We start from the raw sequence: 6,000 nt of genomic DNA, 5'->3' as shown, positions 1-6,000 counted from the left end.
AAAACTGGCAATCTTCTTATGAAAACCACAAACTATTATTTCCATTTCCATGCACCAGTGCATCTGGTTGACCGTTATTTTTCAGCTAGGATTGTATAGGAATTGATAGTTAATTTCCAAGATAGAGAAAAACACTGCTTTTTTGACAGCGGTTAGCGATTTGCCATTTAGTCACAACATACTGTCAAGATGATATTGTTAACAATTTAAACTACATAACCAAACAATACAACAGTGTGCTCTGCTAAATATTTTATGTGCTACATGTGTTTCTTCTCTCCCCCATCCACAAACTAAAATAGCCAGGTTAGCTTTTTCTGGCTTTCCCACATTGAAAATTATACTAAGCTAGCATACAAGTACGAACTCACAAACTTTCTTTCACTGATCAAAGATGAAGCATAATATTGTATAAACATTGCAACATTTAAAACCCATACATATCTGAAACCCTTGAAATGCAGGTAAATAAAATGTTCACACACACATGTGCACACATGCAAAGGTTGTGTAGCTATGAGGACAGATCCTCAGCTGATCTAAACCAGTGTAACTCGGTTGAGCTCAGTGGAGCTATGGTGATTTTAGGTGCAAATTCAGGACAGCATTTAAGCTGTGCATCCCACCAAAGTCAATGGGATATAACAACATGCCTAGAGTGCCACACATGCTCAAGTGAGCAGGGATGGACTGCTGAACCTGGGTCTTAGTCCACGATGCTGTTTGGATTATTAATACAATACACAGAGACATGCACCAAATTCAGAGCAAAGAGGGAAATCTTATAAAAAATTTCACATTTATAGTTTCTCTTTAAATTTTATTAGGTGTTTTTTGCTAAACAGAACCGGTTATTTAATAACCATTCGTTTGAATATAGGACTATTTTTACTCAAAATAGGCTCAAAAATGTATCAGGAACAGGAATTTCTAGATTTAAAAAAAAATTATTCAAATCAAAACAAAAACAGCTGGTCCAAACAGTTCAGTGATCATTCTCTGTAAATATAGCATGTCCTATCCCCCTTTACACAAATACTACTATACACCACAGTTAATTTGACTTTGAAAGCCAATATTTATGTCACGTACTATAACGTGTATTATCCAGGCTGGACTTTTCAAAGGAACCCAAGGTCACCTCTTTATCTTAGGGTCCTTCTGTTGGCAGACCCATGAACCCAGGAGGTGCCCAATTGATTTCAACAGGGTTCCATGGGGGTAAACCTTTGTACACATAGGAGCCCCACATAAGTCAATGAGGCTCCACCTGGATGCAGGGCTCCATCTGCCCCAAGAAAATTACAGAATTTGTGCCATTATTTGCTTCAACTAACCCAAACTTGGGTGTATCTGTCAAAAGCATATGAACCAAAACAAGACACCCTCCCAACAATTATCTCTCCGCTATTTAGTTCTATGGTCATCAAAATACCAAACATCAGCTAAAGAAAAAAATATGTTGCAAATATAGCCTGGGCTCTCTTAATTTCATGCACTGTGACTTCCACAATTTCTTCATTTTATTTCTCTAAATGTAGCTTCATTTAAAAACAGGGAAACCACATTTCATGCTCTTCAGTTTCATTAAAGTTTATACAAAAAGTCCCTACCAAAAAAAGACTTCTTCAATTAAACTATTGGCACAGATTAAAATATTGAAATGAGGAGTCTGAAAGGAATCTGACACACAATATATTCTCTTGCATCTCTTCTTATTTGGGTATTTAGAAAAAATGAAAATAAAGATCTGAAATCACATGCTGAAATATGTAACAGTTGCCATATAGGAACAGGTATGGAACAACTCACTGATTTTAAAAAAATGTGTCAGGAAAGAAAGGGGACTGTTGTTGATCACTTCTTCAGTACTGAGAGAAAAGCCACTGTGCCTTATGAAAATCTACCTTGTATGTCATTGGCCAAGCTAAAGTATTATTAGAGCCCCTGTTCAGAATACATTCCAGAGGAAATGTGACGTAAATGCCATATGAGTTAAATATGAGATTCATCACAATTCTACATGAGCTACAGTATGCACTAGTTAATGGGCACTTGAAATAAAATGTACCAAAAATAAGAAGGAATAAAACTTAATGTAATTTCTTCCCTCAGGAGCTGGAAAATAAGCTCCTTTGATTGACATCTTTCAAGAAGTGAAAAGAATGACAATGACTGCTCAGGGACTAACACTGAGGAAAGTGAATGAGATTGTATTCTAGTCACTGTTACTTTGACTTCAAAGCATGTGGAGCCAGATTTATACAAGAAAGCTGGTCTACACTAATTCCCAACCTTTTTAACTAATATTCATTTAAAAACATTTCAAGACACAAATTGCTTCCTAAATGTCAATAGTACTTTAGGAATCTTTTGGTAATAGGGGGCGGGGGCCGGGCCACGCCTGGCTGTCTGGGGAGGCACAGCTCCCCCTAACCAGCGCTCCATACAATTTCGGAAACCCAATGTGGCCCTCAGGCCAAAAAGTTTGCCCACCCCTGTATTAAAGTAATTCAAACTCTATTAAAGAAATATGTCTCCATCAGTGTCTGAATAAAAGTGAAAGGCTTGTCCTCAGAGCAGGCAGAACAGATGGTTTAGTGGGCCACAGAAATATTAACTCTGTTTTTAAACAAATTTTTCTATTCCCCTAGTTATCTATCGGAGAAATTTTAAAACTTTAGCAATACTAGTAGATTTGTGTAGCCAGTATTCATAAATATGTCCCCTAATATCAACAGTGGCCAAAGCAGTGAAGATTGCAGCTGCAGTTACTGACCAGCTATTATAGCTGTGCTTGTGTAACACTACACTGGCTGCTGGGTTATTGGCAGTGGAGAATCAAACCTGGGACCTCTTGTTCTAAACATATAAGCCTGAGAGTAGGGGAGGGGAGAACAAAGCACCACATTGAGTTGCTGTGGATTTCAGTTAAAGAAATAAAATCAAATAAAAGAAGCTTTAAAAATGAAACAGACAAGGCTGAAGAGGCCATTTGTATTTGTTAGCACAAATTTGTCTGAGTGGCATACCTTAAAAATTACATATTTGTCTATACAGTTTGAATTTGCCTTGTTAGAAAACACAGGGCATAATTTGACAACACAAGTGCTGAAAATGGAAATACACAATTCTGAATTTGAAGGTAAAAAAGAGACACTGTTGGATTAAAAAAACGGTCATTTTAAAATAACATCCTTGCCCATTTTATTAACTATGGCCTGGATCCTTATTAATTGTCTTCAGTAGGATTATTCACCCTGCATAAAGTTAAGCACATGTGAGTCTTTCCAGAATTGAGGCCTACTAAGTCTGTACTTCTGTTGTAATTCTGTGTTATACATATATTAACTTTTATGCCATTTCTGAACAAACACTTTGCACTACTGCAGTTAATGCAGCTACATTACAAAGCAGAGCGGGGTGAATAATTTTAAAAAGTATGCCAATATTTTGTTCATAAATGGTCACAAAATTTGTGTTTATTCAAATATTCTCTGAACTCTTTAAATAAGATAATGGTGAACATTTTTAAAAGTGTTGTTAAATATAATGAATTATTTGACAAATATTATTCAAGCAGCCCAGTAATATAGATTATTGCCTAGTTAACCCGCATCTCCGAAAATGGATTTAATATCGTTAGCAAGAAAAAAAAAACATTACAAAGGGCTATTGGAGTGATAGATTAATGGCTGTGGATAGCAGGTCAGCAATAGAAAATACATCTGGAAAGAAAAATGAGTCCCCTTGCAAACTGATACGGACTGGCTGGGGGAGGGAGCTTTAAATAGTAAGTGTAAAGATGTGTTTAACAAGACCAAGACGACACTGATGTTTATGTTTTCTTACTTTTTATTTTAAGATAGATTATTTCCCCAAGCTAATGTGTTTTTCATTTAAAGTAACCTGAATTCAGACTGTATGATCAGGGACCAGGATGGAGATTCCTGAAGGAAGGAAACTCACTCCTGAACATAAGGGACATAGAAGCTGTTCAGAAATGACAATGTACCCTTACTCTTGACCCCATGCTCACAGGGGCTCGTTCCAAACAAGGGTGCTATATAGAAGCTGATACACGAGTATGGAAAAAACTCAAAGCCCATGGGAGTACTAAGCCAGAGCTATAGATACCAATGACAATCTAATAAGACCATGGGAAAGCATGGTTCAGAATGATTTGTTTTCTTATGGGATCTCCTTTTAAATGACAGTGACCCAAGGACAGTCCCTGGATATGAAAGAGAAGTAAGAACCCTGATTGTACTGCCAGTACAATCATTACTCACACAGCATGCTGCTTATAGCCTATCCAGTGACCAAAGTATCCAAAGATTATTTTGTGTTGAATTAGTCAGTCATCCATTTAAATACAGCAATGCCTTTTTAATGTTAGAGCAGGTGACATCCCAGATGAGATCAGAGGAGTGAGTATGCATCCCTATGAAAGCTTCAGAGTTCCTTGATTGAGTTTGATAGTTGCTTCTGCTTGCTGTGATTTATATGTTCCCCTTCACTGCATGGTGTGGAAGAAGAATATGCCATCACTAGTGCTACATTTTATGCCAACTCTGTAAGTGTATAATACTCCAGGACCATATAGTCCCTGATAATGCAGGGTTAGTGCTTTACAGTACATTTTCTAGTATTTTATGCTGTCTGATTTTAAAATGACCAAGAAATGGATCTTTTTACCACTTTTCCCTTGAAAGATTATTTCAGAGCTGAATTCATCTTACCCAATAAAGATCTTACTTGATATTCAACTTAAATTTCCTCCATCTCAATTTCATCCCTTAGGCCCTGATCCAGCCAGTAAGATGAATGCATATAGCACAAAGTTGTGTCAGTTGAAATCAGCGGGATTTTGCCCACACAGGACCTTATCCAAACCCTACTGAACTCAGTTAAAGGAAAGACTCCCACTGGCTTCAGAGGGAATTGGATCAGGCCAATGGAACAGTTTGCAGGGTCAGGGCCTTAGCTGCTAGTTAATATCCTCATGAACCACCCATCATTCCTTTCTCACCATGGTGCTTATACCTTTCAACTATTGGTAGACTATTCTCATGTCTGTTCCTTTGGCATTGCTTAGCCAAAGAATGTTCAGCTCTTAACCCTTTCCCTTAATTTAACTCCCTCCAGCTCCAATCATTGTTTCAGAACTAAATGTATTTTTGCCTTAACTTTCTTAGATGCTCACATTTAGAACTAAGAGCAGGCTTAAGTTGCACAGGGTTCCTACAGGTCTGTTTTGTATGTACCCATCCAGGAATATCAAGCTGTTTGAAATGAATCACGACACCAACTCATGGAGGAAGGGGGTTTTTTATTTTTTGTTTTTTTTATTTGTCTTGCCCTGCAGGGTAGAAAGGTTGTGCTTTTTCCTATAATTAATCAATTTTTTTCCATCTGTAGAGTTTAAATGAAGTGTACAAAAAAGATTTAAACAACACTGATTAAATCTATGCACTTAAAATTAATAGTTGAGGAACTTGAACTTTGTAATTGATTTGCAGCTGCCCCCACAAAAATCTTTCCAAACCATTTCTCACTTGCCTATTCCAGGTAAAAATTCTGAGTTCATAGCACATGCACCGATAAAAGCATGGGCTTCCCAAAACATAACATACACACAGATTGATGCTCTGAGGTTGTGGTTTAACTTTCCATTCCAATTTTGCCTGAAGCCGTTTTCATTAAAGTCAATGGCAAAATGTCCATGGACTTCAATGGAGGCTGGCTCAGATATGAGGCTCAAAAGAATGCCCTTAGGGAATGGTCTAAGCCACCTAACTTTTTTTCCTGCTTCAAATTTTCACTCACCGCTTCAGTTCCTGGTTCTGCTAAAATACCATGCAAACAGCAGTTCTCACAAGTTTTCCAGTTGAATTTTATTTTACACATTTTTTGTGCTTCTCCCAACTGAATCTCTGAACCTCTCTATTATGTTTCCATGCACAAGGAGCAAAATCTGTTTTCAGTCTAAAATAACAT

Source organism: Caretta caretta, chromosome 4 (genome assembly GCF_965140235.1).
Source record: "Caretta caretta isolate rCarCar2 chromosome 4, rCarCar1.hap1, whole genome shotgun sequence".
NCBI classification, from domain to species: domain Eukaryota; kingdom Metazoa; phylum Chordata; order Testudines; family Cheloniidae; genus Caretta; species Caretta caretta.
Note: the sequence above shows the minus strand (reverse complement) of the source record.